This window comes from Canis lupus, chromosome 15 (genome assembly GCF_048164855.1).
Source record: "Canis lupus baileyi chromosome 15, mCanLup2.hap1, whole genome shotgun sequence".
Taxonomy (NCBI): domain Eukaryota; kingdom Metazoa; phylum Chordata; class Mammalia; order Carnivora; family Canidae; genus Canis; species Canis lupus.
This window is the reverse complement of record NC_132852.1, coordinates 24576792-24601719: the sequence shown is the minus strand read 5'-3', so window position 1 is coordinate 24601719 and position 24928 is coordinate 24576792. Positions and strand designations below refer to the sequence as shown.

The following is a 24928-nucleotide window of genomic DNA, read 5'->3' as shown; positions in this document are numbered from 1 at the left end:
AAGTTCTTCATGACACTGCATTGGGGAATTTACTCAATAAACAGAGAAAATCAGTAAAATTGAGCATATATTTAAGAATTCTATTTTTTTTAATAGTTACAAAGCTACATGTAATCTGGCTCTTTTTTTTTAAATTTATTTTTTATTGGTGTTCAATTTACCAACATACAGAATAACCCCCAGTGCCCATCACCCATTCACTCCCACCCCTGCCCTCCTCCCCTTCTACCACCCCTAGTTCGTTTCCCAGAGTTAGCAGTCTTTACGTTCTGTCTCCCTTTCTGATATTTCCCACACATTTCTTCTCTCTTCCCTTATATTTCCTTTCACTATTATTTATATTCCCCAAATGAATGAGAACATATAATGTTTGTCCTTCTCCGAATGACTTACTTCACTCAGCATAATGCCCTCCAGTTCCATCCACGTTGAAGCAAATGGTGGGTATTTGTCATTTCTAATGGCTGAGGAATATTCCATTGTATACATAGACCACATCTTCTTTATCCATTCATCTTTCGATGGACACAGAGGCTCCTTCCACAGTTTGGCTATTGTGGCCATTGCTGCTATAAACATCGGGGTGCAGGTGTCCCTGCGTTTCTCTGCATCTGTATCTTTGGGGTAAATCCCCAACAGTGCAATTGCTGGGTTGTAGGGCAGGTCTATTTTTAACTCTTTGAGGAACCGCCACACAGTTTTCCAGAGTGGCTGCATCAGTTCACATTCCCACCAACAGTGCAAGAGGGTTCCCTTTTCTCCACATCCTCTCCAACATTTGTGGTTTCCTGCCTTGTTAATGTTCCCCATTCTCACTGGGGGGAGGTGGTATCTCATTGTGGTTTTGATTTGTATTTCCCTGATGGCAAGTGATGCAGAGCATTTTCTCATGTGCATGTTGGCCATGTCTATGTCTTCCTCTGTGAGATTTCTCTTCATGTCTTTTGCCCGTTTCGTGATTGGATTGTTTGTTTCTTTGGTGTTGAGTTTAATAAGTTCTTTACAGATCTTGGAAACTAGCCCTTTATCTGATATGTCATTTGCAAATATCTTCTCCCATTCTGTAGGTTGTCTTTGAGTTTTGTTGACTGTATCCTTTGCTGTGCAAAAGCTTCTTATCTTGATGAAGTCCCAATAGTTCATTTTTGCTTTTGTTTCTTTTGCCTTCATGGGTGTATCTTGCAAGAAGTTACTGTGGCTGAGTTCAAAAAGGGTGTTGCCTGTATTCTTCTCTAGGATTTTGATGGAATCTTGTCTCACATTTAGATCTTTCATCCATTTTGAGTTTATCTTTGTGTATGGTGAAAGAGAGTGGTCTAGTTTCATTCTTCTGCATGTGGATGTCCAATTTTCCCAGCACCATTTATTGAAGAGACTGTCTTTCTTCCAATGGATAGTCTTTCCTCCTTTATCGAATCATCCCCTGCATATTCTCAGACCATAATGCCTTGAAATTAGAACTAAATCACAACAAGAAGTTTGGAAGGACCTCAAACACGTGGAGGTTAAGGAGCATCCTGCTGAAAGATGAAAGCGTCAACTAGGAAATTAAGAGAGAATTAAAAAGATTCATGGAAACTAATGAGAATGAAGATACAACTGTTCAAAATCTTTGGGATGCAGCAAAAGCAGTCCTAAGGGGGAAATACATTGCAATACAAGCATCCATTCAAAACTGGAAAGAACTCAAATACAAAAGCTAACCTTACACATAAAGGAGCTAGAGAAAAAACAGCAGATAGATCCTACACCCAGGAGAAGATGAGAGTTAATAAAGATTCGAGCAGAACTCAACGACATCGAGACCAGAAGAACTGTGGAACAGATCAACAGAACCAGGAGTTGGTTCTTTGAAAGAATTAATAAGATAGATAAACCATTAGCCAGCCTTATTAAAAAGAAGAGAGAGAAGACTTGAATTAATAAAATCATGAATGAGAAAGGAGAGATCACTACCAACACCAAGGAAATACAAACGATTTTAAAAACATATTATGAACAGCTATACGTCAATAAATTAGGCAATCTAGAAGAAATGGATGCATTCCTGGAAAGCCACAAACTACCAAAACTGGAACAGGAAGAAATAGAAAACCTGAACAGGCCAATAACCAGGGAGGAAATTGAAGCAGTCATCAAAAACCTCCCAAGACACAAGAGTCCAGGGCTAGATGGCTTCCCAGGGGAATTCTATCAAACGTTTAAAGAAGAAATCGTACCTATTCTACTAAAGCTGTTTGGAAAGATAGAAAGAGATGGAGTACTTCCAAATTCGTTCTATGAGGCCAGCATCACCTTAATTCCAAAACCAGACAAAGACCCCACCAAAAAGGAGAATTACAGACCAATATCCTTGATGAACATGGATGCACAAATTCTCAACAAGATACTAGCCAATAGGATCCAACAGCACATTAAGAAAATTATTCACCATGACCAAGTAGGATTTATCCCCGGAACACAAGGCTGGTTCAACACTCCTAAAACAATCAATGTGATTCATCATATCAGCAAGAGAAAAACCAAGAACCATATGATCCTCTCATTAGATGCAGAGAAAGCATTTGACAAAATACAGCATCCATTTCTGATCAAAACTCTTCAGAGTGTAGGGATAGAGGGAACATTCCTCAACATCTTAAAAGCCATCTATGAAAAGCCCACAGCAAATATCATTCTCAATGGGGAAGCACTGGGAGCCTTTCCCCTAAGATCAGGAACAAGACAGGGATGTCCACTCTCACCACTACTATTCAACATAGTACTGGAAGTCCTAGCCTCAGCAATCAGACAACAAAAAGACATTAAAGGCATTCAAATTGGCAAAGAAGAAGTCAAACTCTCCCTCTTCGCCGATGACATGATACTCTACATAGAAAACCCAAAAGTCTCCACCCCAAGATTGCTAGAACTCATACAGCAATTCGGTAGCGTGGCAGGATACAAAATCAATGTCCAGAAATCAGTGGCATTTCTATACACTAACAATGAGACTGAAGAAAGAGAAATTAAGGAGTCAATCCCATTTACAATTGCACCCAAAAGCATAAGATACCTAGGAATACACCTAACCAAAGATGTAAAGGATCTATACCCTAAAAACTATAGAACACTTCTGAAAGAAATTGAAGAAGACGCAAAGAGATGGAAAAATATTCCATGCTCATGGATTGGCAGAATTAATATTGTGAAAATGTCAATGTTACCCAGGGCAATATACACGTTTAATGCAATCCCTATCAAAATACCATGGACTTTCTTCAGAGAGTTAGAACAAATTATTTTAAGATTTGTGTGGAATCAGAAAAGACCCCGAATAGCCAGGGGAATTTTAAAAAAGAGAACCATATCTGGGGGCATCACAATGCCAGATTTCAGGTTGTACTACAAAGCTGTGGTCATCAAGACAGTGTAGTACTGGCACAAAAACAGACACATAGATCAATGGAACAGAATAGAGAACCCAGAAGTGGACCCTGAACTTTATGGTCAACTAATATTTAAGAATTCTAAAAAAAAAAAAAAATTCCTTAGAGGTCAATTCTTGACTTTTCAAAATAAAAAAAAAATTGCCATCTTGCTTTTTCTAAGTTATAATTTTAGTTTAGTGGAGGATACCACTTTCTAGTTATGATGGAGATTCATGTTTAACATGTTAACATGTTTAAGAGTATGGATATTCAAGATACAGAGTCTCAGAGAATAGGAATATACAATTCAGGATCAAATGGAAATTCTAAAATTAAATAATACATTAACTGCACTTAATCAATAGATAATACTAACCACATACTGAAAGAAGAAAAAGATTCATGAGCCTGATAATGGGGTAATGTTAAAAATGTCCAGTAAGAAGCACAGAGAACAAATGAAGATGTGGCATACAGATAAGGGTATAGGAGGCAAATATGTGGAATTGGAAGCCCAAACAGAAAGGAGAGGATGTAGCATAATCTAGATTTGAAGAGAAACAACGAAATGTCTCTAAAACCAAATAAACGTTAAGCTATGAAAACAACAAATGTTGAAAGCCATGAGTGAAGCAGATACATTAGGGTAAAAATCTGAAAAAAAAAAAAAACAACAGAAAAATATTAAAAGTGATTAGGGAAAAGAGATGGAATGCATTCACAAAGAGTGACTTCCCAAGAGTCCAGAGAAAAATGGAAAGATAGCTGCAAAATGCTGAAAAAAATTCCCCCAAATAAACAAATACCTATCTAGACTTCTTTAGTAGAGAAAGTATCCCTTAAAGTGAAGGCTATATAAACTCATTTACAAGTAAAAAAGGAAAGATTGAGAGAATTTGTTCCTAGGAGACCTTCACTAAAAGGAAAAGTACAGGAATTTCTAAGCCAGAGGGACAATAATCCCTAAAGAAACAAGGAAAGACAGGGAGAAATGAGGAGGAATAGAGAGTGAAGGCATCACCAGATCTGAGTGAGTTATAACCCTACCAAGCAGTTATATATAAGGTCTTGTTTGGTTTAAATACATACGTATAATTAAACATAAGAAGAAGAAGCCAGGAAGTGGGTAGAGTTGAAGGTCTTACATTGTCTTAGAAGAGAATGAATTTGTTAGTTCTTACAACATGGCGATAAGTCAAGTTATCACAGAGAAACATTAAAAGAGCAAAAACAACAACAACAGCATAATTTACAAGCTAATTAGTACAGCCACCTTCAAAAACAAGTTGGTATTTTAAAAATGCTAGATATGGGGCATCTGGGTGGCTCAGTTGGTTAAGCATCTGCTTTGGTTCCCGTCATGATCTCGGGGTCCTGAGATCCAGCCTTACTTCCTGCTCCTGCTTAGGGGGGAGTCTGCTTCTCCCTCACCATTTGTCCCTCTCCCTGCTTGTGTTTGCTCTCTTCTGTCTCTGTATCAAACAAATAAAATCTTTAAAAAAATTAAAATATAATATAAAATACAAATATTACATACATCTACCATATGGTCCATCTCTTCCATTCCTACATATTTACTTAAGATAAATATTATTATGTTTTATATATTACAAATGTATATACTAATATTTATTATATATTAAAATATATAACTATATAAAGGCTTGTAAGTAATGTTCATAGTAACTTTCATTGTAATAGCCACAAACTGGAAACAACTAATGTCCACTAAATGTGGACAAATGTCCACTAATAGGTGAATGGATGAACAGTGATATATTTACATAATAAATACTAAAAAAATGAAGTATTAATAAATGCATAATGTGAATGAATCTTAAAATAATTATGCTGAATAAAAGAAGGAAGACATAAAAGAATACCTATTAATCTGGTGGCTTTTATATAAAATTGGAAAAATTCATAGTTATTAATTAAGGGAATTAAGGTGGTCCTTATGAATGGGGAAGGAGTGGGAGCAATGGGTAGAAGGGAAGGACCAAAGAGAGCTGAGGAAACTTTTAGAGATGATGGATATGTTCATTATCTTGAGTTCATGGGCATATACATATCTCAAACCTTTTGATATATGGGTGTCTGGGTGGCTCAGTCAGTTAAGCATTTATCTGCCTTTGGTTCAGGTCATGATCTTAGGGTCCTGGGATCAAGCCCCAATCTGTGCTCCCTCTGCTCCTACCCCCCACTGTGTGCTCTCTCTGTCTCATTCACTCTCTCTCTCAAGTAAATAAAATCTTTTTTTAAAAAAGGAATGCTCTTAAAAATAATCATTACCTAGATGAGAAAACCTTTACACAGAAAAGAAATACCAATTATCAAGAGACATTATAAAAGGTCTAAGGAATGATGTGATACACAACCAATAGGAAGAACCAATTTTTTATGATGTCAATTCTCTCCACATCAGTCTAGAGATTCAACACATTACCATGAAAAACTTCAGCTGCAGTTTTTGAAAATTTACAATCTGTTGTAAAAATTTCATATTAAATAAAAGCACCAGCAATGACCAGACAATCTAGAAAAATAATCACAAAGTTGAAAGACTTAGACAACCATATATTAAGACATAGCTCTAGTTAAAGTTAATAGTGCAGGAATAGAAAATTCAAAACCAGTGTACAGAATAGAGGATCCGCATATCACTTGATTTAAATAAAGGTGACTCTTTAGTCAACTGGAAAATGATGGTCTTTTCAATAAATTGTTTTAACCAGGTGGATGTCCATTTAGTTTTAAAAAAAAATCATTTTTCACACCCTTAACAAAATAATTTCAGATGATTCATTGATATACATGTGAAATTTAAGATACTAATATTTCTAGAACAAAATACCTAAGAATATATACATGACCTTGGAGGAGGAATCATTTCTTGAACAGGGAAAGAGTTTTAACCATAAAGCTAAAGACTGGTAAATTGCAATACATAAAAGAATGGACTTCTGTTCACCAAAGGACATCAAGAGAAAGAGGAAAGGTACAAAGAGTGAAAGATGTTCATAAATCATAGATCTAACAAAAGCCTTACATGCTGAATAAAAAAAAGAACCCCTATCAGTAAATAAATAAATAAATATCCTATAGAAAATGAAAAAAAAGTAGAATAGGTCCTCATACAAGAGGATAAACAAATGACAATAAATATATTATTTCTCTGTTGTATTAGTTATCAGGAAATTGCAACTTAACACAGTAAGGTACTACTGCATACACATAATGTATTAAACATTCAAACCTCATTGTTGATACTCTATATCCTCAACATAGCATTGAAAACTTTGACATCCAAATTCATCTCCACTCTTTGCTGTAACTTTTGAATATGGCTTTTAATTGTGTTCTGTGTCAAAACTGTATAAAAAGTTACAGTTTTATTATCTGGAAGAATATCAGAAATTGACAATGGAAGAATTATTATAATTCAGGTCTTTGTGAATCATGTCATATGGTTGTGAACAGAAATATGGCAGGGCATAAATAATCATTTGCCCTCAATTGCACTAAAGTTGACATGGGCAATATATGCATCCCTTGCCTCCATTTGTCTAGCTCGCCCATTAATACCATGTCTCCCATAGCTAAGGAGGAAAACTGTAGATTGGATTTCCTGCTGTCAAAGCTTTAATAGTGACTTTTATTTTCAGAGCAGCTACAAAGATTTCCATTCTCTAACTAGGAGACATCACTGGAAGTTTCTAAGAGGAAATAATATGATCTGGTATAGATTTTAAGGAGAATACTCTGTGTTTTGAGGAAAAGGTTAAGGAGCAGAAGGGTAGATCAGTTAGGAGGGTGCTCTACTAGTTGAGACAAGAAATGTTAATGCTCACCCAGGAGTGGTAGCTGAGAGACAGATGTGCCATTGACATATTTTAGATATATGTTCATGGAGGAACTAAATGAAATTGCAGATGGATTGGATATAGGTTGGGAAGGAAAGAAAACATCTGTAGATGAGAAGAGAAGTATGAATTGGCAACACAAATGTGAAAGCTGCCATATGGTATAGTATAGTGTGTCTGAACCCTGACTGCCATTAGAATGGAGAAACAGACAAACAAGAACAACAGAGAACAAAATGAAAAAGCAATGTCTCCTCCCTCAACACACACACACACACACACACACAACACACACACACACACACACACACAGATTCCTAGAACCCTTCCCTGAACATTTGGATTGAATTGTCATGAGGTAGAGAGGCTCAGTCATGGGTATTTTGTAAAGTCCCAGGTAATTGCAATGTAGAGTCAGTATTCAGAGCTACTGATATGCATGGCAAAGAAGGCCATAGCAATGGAAGGCATCATCAAGAGAGAAATTAGTGTTAGAGAGGAAAGAGCATCAAAGGGGCATCTAGCAGAGCATCAGCACTTAGATACATACTGGTTACAGGAACAGAAGACAAGAATAAACAAAAACCCAAGGTGGAATACTCTGAAATTAAGGTATCATGGAAACCAAAAGGACCAGGAATGGGGTAGGAGGAGGGTAATGTTTCAAGAGAAAGAATCAGCAAGCAACTGAATGCTGCTGAAAAATGACAGAGACAGTCTATATGTAACAATTAGCAAAGATAGAGGCAGGAGACGCTTTGACAAGACATTTCTTGTTAAAGATTTATTCATTTGAGAGAGAGAGAGAGAGTGGGGGAAGGGGCAAAAGGAAAGGGAGGGAGAGAATCTCAAGCAGACTCCCTGCTGGGTGAAGAGCGCACATGGGGCTTGATCTCACAACCCTGAGAGCATGACCTGAGCTGAAATCAAGAGTCGAACATATAACTGACTGGGCCACCCAGGCGCCCCAAGAATGTGGCGTGTGTACATAGAAGTTACAGGCAGATTGGCATGGATCTAGGTAAGAAAGTGAGATTGATTCAGCAGAGAACTCTCTCAAAGTGTTTTGTAAGAAGGGAGGCAGGTGGGTATAAGGGAGAGGATGTGAAAGCAAGTAAGGGTTTATACCTGGCCTTGCTGAAATGTGGAAAGCATTAGAACATGAATCTAGGCTTATGTGAATGATCCATGGTCAAAGAGATTGATGATGTAGAGAGAGATGATGAGAGATGAGAGATGAGAGATGATGTGAAAGTAGATGGGATAAAGAGGTCAGGTTGAGTCTGGCCTTTCAAAGAAATGGAGAAGAGGATGAGGGGGTGTGCAGGTAGGTTTGGATGCAATGGTGGGAAGATGAGGGAGTTCAGATCAGGTAGTTCTCTTACCTCATTGAATATGATGTGACATTTTCAGTGGATTGTGAGAGTTGTAGGAGGGTTTTGAGAGATTTTTAGGAAAGGAGGCATAAAATTAATATTTCTGGGGTATCTATATCTATAACAAGACTGCCATGTGGTATTGTGCTCTTAAACTTATTATCATAAATTTAAAGTAAAAATAGCGTGTGTGTGTGTGTGTGTGTGTGTGTGTTTTCTAGTAATGTTCAGAGTTTCTGGAGAAAAGAGAGAAAACATGGTGTATTTTTTCTGGATTTCTTCTTTTTAAAAGTATTTAATTTATCTGAGAGAAAAAGAGAGAGAGAGAATGCTCACATGAGTTGGGGGGACAGGCAAAGGAGAGGGAGAAGCAGACTCCCCACTGAGCAGAGAGCTCAATGGGGGTCACAATTACTAATAATTGAGATATTATATTTATAAAATCTTTTTTTTTAAATTTTTATTTATTTATGATAGTCACAGAGAGAGAGAGAGAGAGGCAGAGACACAGGCAGAGGGAGAAGCAGGCTCCATGCACCGGGAGCCCGACGTGGGATTCGATCCCCGGTCTCCAGGATCGCGCCCTGGGCCAAAGGCAGGCGCTAAACCGCTGCGCCACCCAGGGATCCCGAGATATTATATTTATAAACCCCACTACTCTCTCATTCACATTGCCACCTTTACCAGTCTAAATTATATAAAGCATTATTATTGTAATTCCTCTCTGGGAAATAATGACTTCTACTTTCTTGCTCTTCTTTCATCTATCATACTTACCCTTAAAATCCTTATGGATAGGGATGCCTGGATGGCTCAGTGGTTGAGTGTCTGCCTTTGGCTCAGGTTGCGATCCCAGGATCCTGGAATCGAGTCTCACCTCTGGCTTCCTAGAGGGAACCTGCTTCTCTCTCTGCCTATGTCTCTGCCTCTCTCGGTGTCTCTTATGAATAAATAAAAAAAAAAAATCTTAAAAAAATCCTTATGGATAATCACTCCCTGCCACCATAGACTCAGGCTTTTGATTCAGTGATTCCCTTTTTTACACACAACTTGTTCTATACTTCATCTATCTACTCTCAAGATATTGTCCACTTGATATTTCCTTCATGGAAACAGAGGCATTAAAATCTTTATTTCAAAGAATACACATTTCTCACACAAATATGCCCCAAGACTTTTTGATAAAGGAGGAAGTGTACATCTCCAGGCAAAAAAGGAATAGCCACAACTTAAGCCTCATTTCTTATAAAAAAAAACAAAAAACAAAAAACACTCAAGGGGCGAGGGGCGCCTGGGTGACTCAGTTGGTTAAGCATCTGCCTTTGGCTCATGTTATGATCTCAGGGTCCTGGGATCAAGCCCCAAATTGGTCTATCTGCTGAGGAGGGATCCTACTTCTTCTCCCTCTTCCAATCCCCCCAATTTGTGCTCTCTGGCTCTATCTCTCTGTCAAATAAATAAATAAAATCTTTAAAATAACAAAACAAAAACATTCAAAATACATCACAGACTTAAATGTAAATGTAAATGTAAAACTATAAAACTTTTAGAAGAAAATATAGGATGTTGGACTAGGAGTTCTTACTACTGACAACAAAATTAAAATTCATGAAATTCATAAAATTGATGGATTGAACCTCATCAACATTAAAAACTTGTGCTCTGCTAGAAACATTGTTAAAGCGATGAAAAGCTATAGAGTGGTAGAAAATGTTGGCAAATCACGTATCTGACCAAGGATTAGTATCTAGGACATATAAAGACCTCTCAAACTCAACAGCAAAATTAAAAAAAAAATAGAACATGAACAAAAGACACTGATAATACTGACAAGAGCTGAATAAGTAGTGACCAGGAGATCAATAGATGGTAACAGTGAGGAGGGGTGATATCCTATCTGAAGGATGTGAATTTCAAAGGGCTAATCCGGTTTGCTAAAGAGAAGAGGAGCCATGGCTGAAAAATAGCTGTGCAGAATTTCAGGGAAAAAAATTCCACTTGAAATTGTCTCAAGGATTAGTTAAGTGTCATTCAAGGCAAGAACACTTAAAAGGGCACTTCTAAGCAAAGACTAAGGATGGAATAGAGTTTGCTCATCAGAAAGAGAAGTTTCTGAAGAAGGGAAGTATTGCTAACAGGAGAGAGTGGGAGACCATGTCAGAGTTGGAGGCAGAGGTCTGGCATTGAGAGCCTGGGTGGTAACAGATGATAACAGAGAGAAGCTAGATTTCCAGGAGGGCCTGAGGGAAAGTTTTGTGGGATATCACAAGCCATCTCTGAGATGTTCTGTTCTCAATATGGTCTAAAGTGACCTACCGCCACCCCCTTGTCAAGCACAACTGTTTGTTGTCCGCACCCCATATCTTGGTAAAGGGTGCCATCTTGCATGCTGTTGCTCAAGCCATGAATCCAGAGTCATACCAGAATAGATGTCCCTCATACACACATCTAGTTTTGCCCATCCCACTTCCAAAATATTTCTAAAACTCATTTAATTCTCCGTGTTCTGGCTGCTTGCAACTGAATTCAAATCATTATTTCTCCACCAGATCACACTCAATTAGCCTTTTGCTTTCTACAAATCCATTATTATTCACATTTCAGCCAATGTAATATCTTACAAGTTAAAATTTGACCATTTCGTTCTCTTGGTTAAAGCTATGCAATTGCTTCCTCTTGTCCTTAGGATATAACCTAAAATCTTTAAGTGGCTAACAAGGCAATGCATCAGGTCATTTTGCAGAATCGTCATCTTAACCCATCCTCCCTTCCATAATCTCTGCTCCAGCTGCACTGGCCTTCTCTTATTTCCTCAAATTGCCATGTGTATTGTACTTAAACTTTCCATATGCACTCTTTTTATTCTTGGAACATATTCTCTGCTCCTCTTTAGTGAAGTTACCAGATTTAGGAAAAATATACAGGATATTCTATTGAATTTGCATTTCAGATAAATAGCAAATCATTTTTTTTTTTTTAGTGTAAGCCTATCCCAAGTTATATCTGGGTGGCTTGCATTTTATTTGGCAACTCTATTTCTTAGTCTATCCAATCCCTCACTTTTTAAATTCCAGCTTAAATATTACCTCCTCCCTAGTCTTTTCAGACTAATTTAGGTTTCACTTCTTACACATTCTCATAAAATGCAGCATGGATATTTATTTAATATCTGTCTTCCTCATTAGATCACAGGCTCCATGATTTAAAAATAATGTTCAAAACTAACTAACTAACTAACTAAAAATGTTTGTCCTGGGGTGCCCGGGTGGCTGTTTTTAAACATCTGACTTCAGCATAGGCCATGATCTCAGAGTCCTAGGATCAAGCCCTGTTCCCTCCACACTCAGCAGGGAGTCTTCTTGTCCCTCTGCTCCTCCCCCAACTTGTGTTCTCTCTTTCTCATAAATAAATAAAATCGTTTTAAAAAAATGATGTTTGTCCTGATAACTATCTAGCACAACATTGACACATGATGGGAACTCAATATTTTGGAATGAACACTTAGCAAATAATAATGGAACATGGAGCAGCATGGAGTATTACAAGTGCAATAGGCAATCAGCTAATCCTGTGCTTACATTCCACGTTAATAAACATCAACTGAGTTATCTTGGGTAAATCTATGTTTGCTCAACAGAAAATTGGAATGATAATATCCTAATTACAGGGCCATTGTGAGAATTAAATGTGAACGTACTTAATAAATGTTCAAACACACGTATTGCTTTCTTCCTTCTCAAATTTAAAAAACTTTGAGACAGTCTCATCCTCCTTCACCTTTTGTAAGTTATTCAAAAGTCTCCTCTATTGCACATCCCTTCACCCTGCAGGAACCTGTGCCTCTCACTCTGTGGACTCCCGGGGACTCTTGAAAATCACAAATATCTTCTCTGCCACAAGTCAGCTGTGGTTAACACATGTGAGGAAATGAGGATTTGGCCCTTTGGGGTCTACATACATGAAATTGCTTTGTTTTTTTTTTTGGTTTCACTTTATCTTTAGTCACTTTTCACACCCAGTTACACGAGGCACTGTAGTAGAGCTACAGCTTTTTCAAACCCTCCTCCAGCCCATTAGATGAAATCCACTCCACTCTGCAATCTTGAAATTCCCTCCTTGTCCCAGGTTATAAGCAACTGGTGCTGGAGTCCTGTCTGGAGGTCCTTCTCCTCCACTCAGGTCTCCCATGAGTCCAGGGTACAGTATTATGAGGGGCAGATGGAATGAAATGGAATTTGTTGTGTCCTGCTTCCTTGTCAATATTCTGTGCCTCCTGGGGGAGTGATAGACTTCAAGAATTTGTTGTTTCTGTTTTTATTTGTCCAAAGAGTAGTCACAGAGGAAAAGAACACAGCACTTGAATCCTTAATTTAACAAAGACGAGTTCCTCACGACTGTCTTGGCACACTCTCTCTTCATTTTCTATTCTGTTCTTTCCCCTTCTCCCTTCCTTGTTTGCATTCTTATTTCCACTATTTAATCCTCCTTCCTTTCTTATCTCCCTCTCACTTTTCTGCATTCCATCATCTTCCTCTTTCCCTTTTTTTCTATATCTTCCTTCCTGTTTTCTCCCTCCTTCCATATACAAGGAAATCGATGCCTTTATTTCAGACTTATAGTTGTATTTTTTAAATAAAATACCTAATGCAAAAATAGATATGTCTCTAGATCAATCAGAGATCTGGAGAGCTTCCTAGCCTAACACTCTGCTGAGCCCAGCCCTGAAGGTGACCACAGCCCCTTTCCTGCCAACTGCAACATAGCTTTTTACTCTGTGTCTGTGCTCATATAATCCATTAGCTGGAAGGCATGCCAAGAAATGTAGCTAAAGACTAAGCTAGGGGCACCTGGGTGATTCACTCGGTTAAGCATCTGCCTTTGGCTCAGGTCATGATCCCTGGGTTCTGGGATTGAGCACCCTAACGAGCTGCTCAGCAGGGAGTCTGCTCCTTCTGCTCCCTCTGCTGCTCCTCTTGCTTGTGTTCTGTCACTAGCTCTCTCTGTCAAATAAATAAAATCTTAAAGAAAAAAAAAACCCCAAAACCAAAGAAAGACTAAGCTAATTCAACCTAAAATGTGAGATTACAAAGTAGCACCATCAAACCTGAAAACTCTATTCAGCAATTCCCAGTCCTTTTCTCCCAAATCCTGGTTGAAAAATCATAGTGCACTGCCAAATGTGTGATATGATAAGCCAGGTGAAAAATGAACTTGTCTTCAATGAATACAGCCTGTGTGTGTATGCGTATACGTGTGTGTATGTGTGCATAAGTGAGTGTGTGCATTTCTGTGCCTGTATGCGTGCAACTATATGGCGAAATGATTATTATACTGCCTTTGGCTTTAAACTACTCCTGTATTTCCCCACTGTGACAGGTAGAGGCTGGTGCTTTATTAATTTACATCTAAAACCTTGCACAGCTGGGGATAACACATGCACTTCCTCCAACTGCCAAAGCAACCTAGAGAGATACACTAGTGAGGGCAGCAATTTTCCGAGGCTGTGATATCATCACTGAATGCCTAGTAATACTGCAAGGAGACGCCTGTATGGGAAATAGGCAACAACCTCTATATAAAATAGAATGATCCCAGTGATAACCAGGCAGATTAATAAATCACTTTTACAATAGAAACACAGGAACATGGGAAGGGAGGTCAGCATTTTGATGACCTCAAGATATGCTGAAAATGAGAAAAATGGCAAGTAATTTTGTAAACCCTTATCATGGAAATCAGATGTGACCAGAGAATGGTTCACGGTCTCAGATTGAGGCCATCTGATTTTGTCTCCCTTTATTGCAGCCTTCTCTTTAAACTTTCTTTTCCAAAAGCAGTGTTACTTGAGGAAACATCTCCTTTCAATCATTTGTAGGGTTTTCAAGGCTAGTACCTTGTTTGGAATATGCAAATATAGGTATATTTTATACATACTATATTTAGGCAAGAAAGATGGACTTACCTTTCCCAATATCACATACTTGGAACATTCCCATAGCTTTAGAAAGTTTGCCATTAGAATATATTTTTTCCTCAGAAACTTAAAAAATTAAACCAAAGAAACTCCATTCCAGAAATTATTCCTACTTTGCAAGCTGCTCCCTTTTTATTAAAGTTCCTTTTAAGAAATAGAAAACACATTTAGGATTTTAAGCAAGAAGAAATAAGAAATCTAAAATAAAGAGGACTACTGTACAAAGAAGTGGCTGTTTACAAAATAGGAAGAAGGGCTGAAGGAAAGGACCTAAGCAGGACCCGTAGGGATGACTTCTAGAACAGTTCAGAATAGACATGATGAGGGAACAGAGAGCAGCAGGGAGTAGCAGGCAGCAGCATCTCTTTCTGCTCAAGGGACCTGTCCCCGTGCTTTACTAAAACCACCATTCGGCACCAAAGATGCCTCAAGAATTCTTTCTAGACCATGGGCTCCTGACCTCTCCATACCAAACCTCACCAGGATTCCAAAACTACATCAGACTCATCCAGGAAAGCCACTTCTGAGGTTGTTACTGAAGCTAAGCCAGAATCTGGAGCCTACTCCCACAGCCTCTGAACAGCCCGGGAGCTAGAGAACTGATATCATAGCTGCCACCCCCGGACCAGACAGATAGGTAGAGAAGCCACATAACTTTGTCTATACACAGGAAGCTGGAGCAGTGCTGTTTAAGAAATATAATGAGAGGCACATTTCTCATTTTAAATTTTCTAGTAGCCTGATTTTTTAAAAGGTAAAATGAAAGAGCGAAATTAATTTTAACTTGTTTTATTTAACCAAAATTGAAGCACTTCAAAATATAATCTGTCATAAAAATTTATGGAATACGTTATTCCCTCTCTCTCGCTCACTTTTTTTTTTTTCTTTTTTAAGAACTTCAAAACCCACTGGGTGTTTTTCAGTTACAGAACATCTTCATTTGGACTAGTTTCAATTTGAGTGCTCAGTAGCCACATGGGGCCACAGACTACTGAGCTATGCAGGGTTGGGTGAGGACGCTGCTCTACTGCTAGAGAGAAATCTTTGTTTCCCCCAAGTATTTCTAAGCAGAAGCAGACAAGATGTGAGGTTTCTGCCTCAATTTTGCCTTCCAAGTCTCCTGCCATGTAGGTGATTGGCAGATCTAATTTGCCTCCAGAACCCTTCCTTCAATGGAATCTGGAAAATGTGTTCTTCCTATTTGTTTTCATTTCTAAAGTCCTCAGTGAGAAGATTAGTGAAATGCAGGTTGAATAAACCCATCTATAGTATCCAACAGTTCTTTGCAAAAAGGGGAAGAACAATTCTATGGGAATCTATACGTGTTATTTCTATCATCTTCCAAATACTTTAGGATTTGTTACACCACTTCATTTTCCTTCCATTTTGGAGCTCCTGGTGTCATTAAACAAGACTTGTTTCATAAAATTTATTGTGTTTTTATAAGCAGGAACACAACGGTGTATCTCTATAATTGTTTCCTGTAACTTACTCTGTCCTAAAGTTACCCCCAACGTGCAGTTTTGGAGGTTTTGATCACAACTCAGAAGAGGAGCTTTTCTAGTTGTTTCTTAGGCTTCCTATACAAAAAGGCATCGACATGAAAAGTAAATCCATTCTTAAATGTTTAGATAGTTTACAGCATGTATACATTCTTGGAAATTGCATGAGTCTGACTGGGGAATTCAACCTGACTTTGTAGCCAGCATGACTCATTAAAATGCACAGGAGCAATGGAGAAACAAGAAAATAAGATGCAGGCTTCTCCTAAAGATTCATATTATAAGAATAGAGGAGCTCTTAGGGATTATTTATAACAAAAGTAATGAAATGTTAGTGAAGTTTAGGGCACATTTTCTGCAAAAAAATATAGTACTATAGTAAAGGAGTCTACAGTTCCATCTGCCCAAAATCCAATCGATGAGACATTACACCCTGCATCTTCACTCCCACACTCAGCACTTCAATTTATCACCTCTGTTCAGTGCAAGAATGAGCTAAGAGCTCGAAAACCTGGATAATTTGTTCTGTTTAGACGCTCAGAGTTTAATAAAAAATCTAGGCCTGTCTCCAAGTCATAAATAGTCACTTAAATCATCTGGCACTGTCTTGTACATTGTAGGTGTGCTGTGTACACATATTGGGTAAGTCCTCAAGTTCAAATACAATTTGTTAAAGTGAGCACATACTGGTTTTAAAAAACATTAAACTGATACCTAATGCCAAATGAATAACAAGACATTCGAAAAGAGCACATGCTAGGCTGGTGCTTTCAGGGAAGTTTTCATTAGCACCGCTTTTCTCCCATTAAGTTGACATCTCCAAAACTTCATCATGCTCCTTTATGGTCTTTGCAAAGTGTCCTTTTCCATAACTATAGATTCAATTAGCACTTTCAAGCAGGTAGACTCTAAATTCTATGTCCTTAACTTGACTTCTCTGTTAAAATTCTCTTTTACATTCCAGATTCATATTTCCACCTGATGGATGATAATCTCTAGACCATTTTCTGGCAGGCAAAAATGCTAAGTCCAAAATTATCCTTTTCCTTGTACCCAGGGCAATCCCTTCTGAGTTCACTATTTTTGTTTATTAACATCACGAGAAATACTTACCTTCCTGCCTAGGTTTCAACCTAGGCAGGAATAATCTTGAATAATCTTGATTTCTTTTTCCCTCTTCCTTTATGCTGAACCGACTAGTTTAACCCAGTAATTTATTTTCAAATATTGTATTCACATCTGTTTTTCTTTCCTTTATGAAAGTTATCGTTCTAATTCACACATTATAGTAATTTTTAAAGAAAATACTGTAACAATAGATTTTGTCCATCTAGTGTACAGTTCTGCAAATTCTAGCACGTGTATAGATTTGTGTAAACATCATCATCATCAACATTCAGAACAGTTCCATCACTCCAAAAAAAAAAACCCTTAATGCTACTTCTTAGAAATCACACCCTTGCCCTATTTCTAACCCCTAAGAACTATTTATCTGTTTTCTATTCAAAGTGTTGTTCTCTCTTTTTTTAAGATTTTATTTATTTATTTATTTATTTATTTATTTATTTATTTATTTGAAACAGAATGAGAGAGAGAGAGACAGAGACACAGGCAGAGGGAGAAGCAGGCTCCATGCAGGGAGCCTGATGTGGGACTCGATCCTGGGTCTCCAGGATCATGCCCTGGGCTGAAGGCGGCGCTAAACCGCTGAGCCACCCAGGCTGCACTGTTGTCTTCTTTTGAATGCCATAAAAGAAATCCTACAATATACAATCCTTTGGAACTGGTTTCTTTCACTCGGGAGAATACCTTTGAGATCCATCCAAGTTGTAGCAAGTATCAGTAATTTCTTTCTTTTTAATGTTGAGTAGTATATCCATGAAACGATGTACTTCCATTTACTTCATCATCTCCCGTAATGCATGAACCTTTCATACTCTGCTATTCAAGGGCCCTTACAATATGTTTTCCACTTGTAGCCATGGTTCCCTTGGCTCTCTTCCTTGTATGATTTCAATCAGAATGACTATGTTCTGTTAAGTCATTATATTAACTACTTCCTTTTTCTTTTTATAAGGCTTCTTCCAGTGTTAAATAACTTGTCCCCTAATCTCCATCCTATTGAAATTTAACCCATTTGTCAAGACTATTTTCCAGGAATCTTTTTCTGTGTCTTTTGAAGTTTGTCTTTCTGAAGGCTTTATGTAGTTCTTTGATTGTTTGACACTTATGCTGTTTGGTAACCATGCTTGTCTTACAGATTGTACATGCATATAAGAGATGAATCATAAAGAAAACATGATGCCTGAGAGTAAATATTAGAAACCAAGATATAGTGGATCATTAGACATTAGCAAAATACCCTCAGTGAGAGCTTCCTAAGGGTTTTCATGAAGTGGAGTGAATGTAGATGCACTGTGTTTATTTAGCGTTCTGCAAACATTAACGTTTTTTGATGTCTCTTTTTTGAGAGATTTCTACTTGAAGATCCATTCAAATAACTTCTGACAGGATAAGTTTTCTCCTTTACTAATAAGATAGGTTGCATCCTTGGTATGAGTTTCAGTAATAGCCTCACTGGAAAAATGTCTAACTCATAGAATTTGAGTCCATTAAAATTTGATTTATATGTCTAATTACAGTATCTTTTCTTTTTTCTTTCTGTATTAGTTTGCTAGTACTGCTGTAACAAAATATCATTGACTAGGTGATTTAAACAGGAGAAATTTATTTTTTTTTATAGATCTGGAGGCTAGAAGACCAAGATCAAAGTGTCAGCAGATTTGCCTTCCTCTGAGGTCTCTCTCATTGGCTTGCAGAGAGCTAGCTACCTTCTTGCTGTGTCCTCACATCCCTAGAGTCTTTCTGTGTGTTTATTCCTTTCTTATAAGGACATGTGTTAGATTGGATCAGAGTCCACCCTTAGGCCTCATTTTTAACTTAATTACCTCTTTAAACATCCTCTGTCCAAATACAGTCACATTGTGAGGCCCTGAGAGTTAGGACTTCAACATATGAATTAGAGAAAGGGAGCATAATTCAGCTTATAACATTTGCTCACCAAGCAATTTCTTGAGAACTTGTCTTCCTATATAACTTACTTATGGAGAAAAATAAATTGATCAGGTTCACTCAATTAGACAGACTTGGCAGATATATTTCTTATGACAAATTAATAAAATTGGCTTTCTAGAAAGTCTCTTGTGTGTTTTGGTTACATAAATCAGCATTTACTTGCCAATCAACTCTGGAACATCAATAAAATAAAATTTTTGAGTTGTTAGGGCAGATGCTAGACCCACAACTGTGGCAAATTCTGGAAGATAAATGCTTATTCTGGGAATCTGTTTTGGAAGGCAGCCCACCTTCTCTAGTTATGGTCCTTTGCATTGTCTCAAACTGTGTAAGTTTTTCACTTGAGAATTCTCATCTTAGTCCCCTAAGTCTGGAGATACTTGACCTTGAACAAGTTACTTTATTTCACTGATTATAAGATAAACATTTTTCACATTTTGTCACATTTCTAATTAGGGTGCATGAAAAAATAAGTGGTATTTCATGGTATGTTGACATTTTTCTTATTTATACATAAAATTAATGTGTAATGTAAAATTTATAGCATCTTAAGTTTGTTGACATAGGACACCTCTCCTTACCTCTCTAGCCTCCTTTTCAGAATGGGGAAAAGAAAAGTATCCACCTCCTTATATTCAGAGGATGAAATAAGTAATCCATTGCTTAGTACAAGTCTTGACATGTGATATGCACTCAGGAAATATTACCATTTTCATAATGCAAATTTTTGAGAAAATTTTGTTTTCTTATACAAGGCCTCATGTACAGAAAATGGCTAACAAATATTTATTTTACTGAAGAGGAATTAGGATTTGGGAGACTTATGACTTTTTCTTGACAGCAACCTATAAACACAGAGAAACAGTTTGTTTTTAAAAGTCCATTTCCCCTGATCTAGAATTTGTCAGCCAGAGAGGGGGAAAATAAGGATCAACACTTATGATTTTGATTAGGTGCTAAAAGACTAACATCGGATACCTACTTATTGCAGTGTCATGATAAGATTTGTAGTCCAAGGAATATAAGAAAAGAGCAATAAAATATAAATTTGATGATAGTCTTTTGGTGCTCAGGGCAGATCCCCTTCAGGATACCTTGCTCTTGGAGGAAAGGAATTTGAATGGAGCTGAATTTGTAAAATATCTTTCACTAATGCTCTCGAATTCAGTTTTTAAGAGCTATTAAGGCTAGGAGGCAAATGGAAACTTTCTTCTGAAGATGACCACCATGGGATGTGAGCAGAGTGAGCACTGAATTCTTCATAGCTGGGAAGTTCAATATCTCTTTCTTTGAACTTCAAAAGTCACAAGAAGTTCCATGTTTAGGTGGATTGGGAGTGGGCTGGGAGGAAACAGAGATGCATAGCTGCTATTCCCATGGTGGCACAGAAACCAGGGTTATGCAGCAAAGGACACTCCCAAATTGGTGCAATAGGGTGAAAAAAATTTACTAGGTTTATAAATAATTAAGAAAAGTATTGGCAACATCTTCTTTACTTCTCTGTCTGAAGCTCAGATAAATTTAAAGTGAACTTTCCCATTTATTCATCTCTAAAGAAATAGAATTTTCTACATTTCCATATTTTCTTCTGTCATCAACATTTCTCTTTGGTGTTCATTAGCCTAAGTCTTAATGAAAAGCTAGAGTGTTTATTAATAATAAATTTCCAATGGGTTCTACTCATAACCATATATTTATGTTTTCTTCTTTAGCTTTTGACTTGAAGGAAATCATTCTTGATAAACTTTTATTTTTTATTTTATTTTTTAATTTTGGGTCATGATGACAAAGAGTGACAAGAAAACTTACATGACAAAAAACTTTTATCTTTGATTTGCTTACACATTCCTGTAGCCCAGAGTCCCTAATTGTCCTGATTCATTAATTCCCCCCAAACAAGTTGATTATTTAGAACTATTTGAACCCTTACTAAGGGTATAATGTCTGCTTATGCATAAAATAAGAAACCAGATATTTTGGGAAGCAGTTTCTGGATTTAGAATATTGTAATATAATTTCATATTTGATCTGGTCCTAAAAATAAATGAATATAGTGGCTTTGCAAAGCAATATAAAATAACTTTTATTGTACTAGGAAAGTTGGCTACTGCTCTGAATACTAATAAAATTCTACGAGAATATCAGGATCAGGAGTTCAGGCTGCTATAACAAATTACTATCAACTGGAGGCTTAACCACAAACACTTATTTCTTAAAGTTCTAGAGGTTAGGAAGTCTAAGATAAAGGTACTGGCAGATCCAGTGTCTGGGGAGGGCCCACTTTCTGACTTGTGGACAACCTTCTCACTGTGTGCTCATACGGTATAGAGAGATGTCTGGTATTTCTTTATTTTCTTATAATTCCTAATCCCATCATGAGGGACCCACCTTCATGACCTCATCTAAATCTAATTATATTCTGAAGACCTCATCTCCAAAATGCCATCTTATTGGGGATTAGGGTTTCAATATATAAATTTTGTGGGGACACAAGCATTCAGCCCATAACAGAGGGATCGCAAATGGTAGTTTGCATATGCTTAAGGAATATTTTTAAAAACTCTATGATAGTTATTATAAAATATCTGTCATCCTTCTCATGATTTCCTGGCCTCTCAAGGAAGAGAGAATTATAACTGACTGTAATGTTCCTAACTACATTCTACTCAGCAGTCTCACTTTTCTCTTGTGTCCCATTTTGTCTCATTGTCTCTTGGGCATTATTGTTAGCAAACACATAAATATACTCATTAATAGTGATGATGTGCTACAAAAGTGCAATGTCCTCCACAAAGAAAAGATAGGGACCCATGATCCCAAGGAGAATACAAGAATATTATTCTTGGACTTCCGGGGAAGATGGTGGAGGAGGAGGATCTAGGCTCACCTCCTTCCATGGATACAACTAGATAACACTTACATCAGTGCAAAGAACTCAGAAAACAACCAAAAGAATGGCAGAACAGACTTTCCACAGGTAAATGTAAACAAGAGGCTATACTGAAAAGGGTAGAAAGTACAGAGAGATGGTTAGGAACCAAACTGATCTACAGGACTATCCAGAACAGGGAGGGATGCTGCTGACACAGGGAGAGGAGAGGAGCACATCTCATGCCAGGCACACCAAGTATATGGACCCTGCATGAGGAAGGCAAATTCCTCTAACATTTAGCTTTGAAAACTAGAGGGGCTGAATGTCAGGAATTCCTATAGGAAGTGAAGCTTAACACATAGAACCTCAAAAAAAAAAAAAAAATCAGCAGGCAAAGCTCTGGGAGAGCCTGAGGGTGATAGGAAACTGAGACTCTACCCTTAAAGAGACAGCATGACAAACAGCTCTGCTGAGATACAGAATAGAAGCAGCACTTTGTAAACGCCTGAGGTATACTGGAGGGAGATGTGTTTACTAATCTCAGAGCATGTACTGGAGGAACAGATCTTTGGAAGACTTCAACAACAACGAAAGAGCTTACGTGCACCATTTCCCATTCCCAGCACTTAGCCTCCATACACTGACAACACCTGGAATCAGCACAGCATGAGCATTCTCCACCCAGCTGGCTAACAGCATGCTTCCCCACTCCCATTTTTCTGAAGATATTTCTGCCATCTAGGCCTGAGCGGAGTTTTTCCAGGCAATTGCAGATCCCCTCCTGCAGGAAACCAGGAAAAACCTTGCTAACACCACACACTTCACTCCTGATAAAAAATTTAAAATAATGGTCATAAAAATATTCAGTGGACTTGAGAAAATATGGAGACCCTCAACAAAGAGATCGAAAGCATAAAAAGGAGCCAATCCGAGATGAAGAACTGAATAAGTAAAATTAAAAATATACTAGAGGGGATAAATCGTAGCCTAGAGGAAGCAGAAGTACAGTTCAGTGAACTGGAGGACAAAGCAATGGAAAGCATTCAACTTGAGAGAGGAAAAAATGAATAATAAAAGAAGAAAAAAGATTAAGAGAACTCAGTGACATCAAGTATAAAAACATTTGCATTATAGGGATCTCAGAAGAAGAAGAAGAGAGAAAAAGAATCAGAAAATTTGTTTGAAGAATTGATAGCTCACAACTTCATAAATCTGGAGAAGGCAACAAAAAAAAATAAAGAGCCAGGTGGCACAGAGCCCCCGCCCCCCCAAATCAACCCAAAGAGGTCCACATGTAGACACATAGTAATTAAAATGGCAAAAAGTAGTGACAAAGAGAGAATATTTAATTTTTATTTATTTATGATAGTCACAGAGAGAGAGAGAGAGGCAGAGACATAGGCAGAGGGAGAAGCAGGCTCCATGCACTGGGAGCCTGATGTGGGATTCGATCCCGGGTCTCCAGGATCGCGCCCTGGGCCAAAGGCAGGCGCCAAACCGCTGCGCCACCCAGGGATCCTAAGAGAGAATATTTATAGCAGTTAGAAAAAACAAAAGAGTTATATACAAGGGAAACCCCATGATGCTATCAGATGATTTATTTTTTTCAGCAGAAACTTTGCAGGCCAGAAGAAAATGGCATTATACATTCAAATTGCTGAAAGAAAAAAAAAACATGCCAGACAAGAATGTTCTACCAGTAAAGCTATCATTCAGAATAGAAGAAATAAAAAATTGCCCAGAAAAACAAACATTAAAGAAATTCATTATTACTAAACCAGCCTTAGGGAAATAAATAAGGGGACTCATTAAAAAAGGAAAAACCATAAGCAAGAGTAAAAAAAGTATGAAGTACAAAAACAGTAAAATTAAATATATCTATAAAAATCAGTCAAGGGTTTACAAAATAAAAATTTGTAAATTATGAAACCATATATCTAAAATGTGAGGGGGGAGAAGAACAAAAGTGCTTGTAAAATGGGTTCAAACTTAAGCGACCATCAACTTAATATAGACTGTTATATGTATAACATGTTATATTAAACCTAATGGTAACCACAAATAACAAAAATCAGTAATAGAGATGTAAAAAATTAAGAGAAAGGAATCCAAGTATGTCACTAAAGAAGGCCAGCACACTGAAAAGAAAGCAAGAGAGGAAAGGAACAGAGAAGAACTGCAAAAACAAAAACAAAAACTAAAACAAAACAAAACAAAAAAAACAAAAACAAAAAAACCCACCATAAAACAAGTAACAAAATGGCAAGAAGTACATACTTACTGATAATTATTTTGAATATAAATGGACTAAATTCTCCAATCAAAGGCATAGGGTAACAGAATGGATAGAAGAGACAGACTCTATATGCTGCCTGCAAGAGACTTACTTCAGACCTAAATGCATGCTGATTGGAAGTGAAGGGATAAAAGAATAATTTATTATGCAAATGGAAGTGAAAAGAAAGTTGGGATAGCAACACTTATACTATACAGGCAAAATAGATTCTAAAACAAAGACTATAACGAAGGACAAAGAGGGTACTATATAATCACAAAGGGAAAAATCCCTTTATAACAATTATATACATATAGCATATAACAATTCATATAACATATAACAATTATAACTATTTATGCACCCAACATGGGAGCACCAAAATATATAAAAGCAGGTGATAACAACCATAACGGAAGTAATAGATAGGTACAATCAATAATGGTAGGCAACTTTAACACCTCACTTATGTTAATGGATGGATCATCCAAATAGCACATCAACAAGGAAACAGTGGCTTAGAATGACATATTGGACCAAATGGATATAATAGATATATTCAGAGCATTCTATCCTAAAAC

The 24928-nt window shown here is 37.3% G+C and overlaps 1 long non-coding RNA gene across 1 annotated transcript in view; it reads left to right on the top strand.

Moving 5' to 3' along the window:
• The window catches only part of LOC140605499 (uncharacterized), a 220448-nt gene that overhangs the window by 77291 nt on the left and 118229 nt on the right, over positions 1–24928 (top strand). The window lies entirely within an intron of this gene.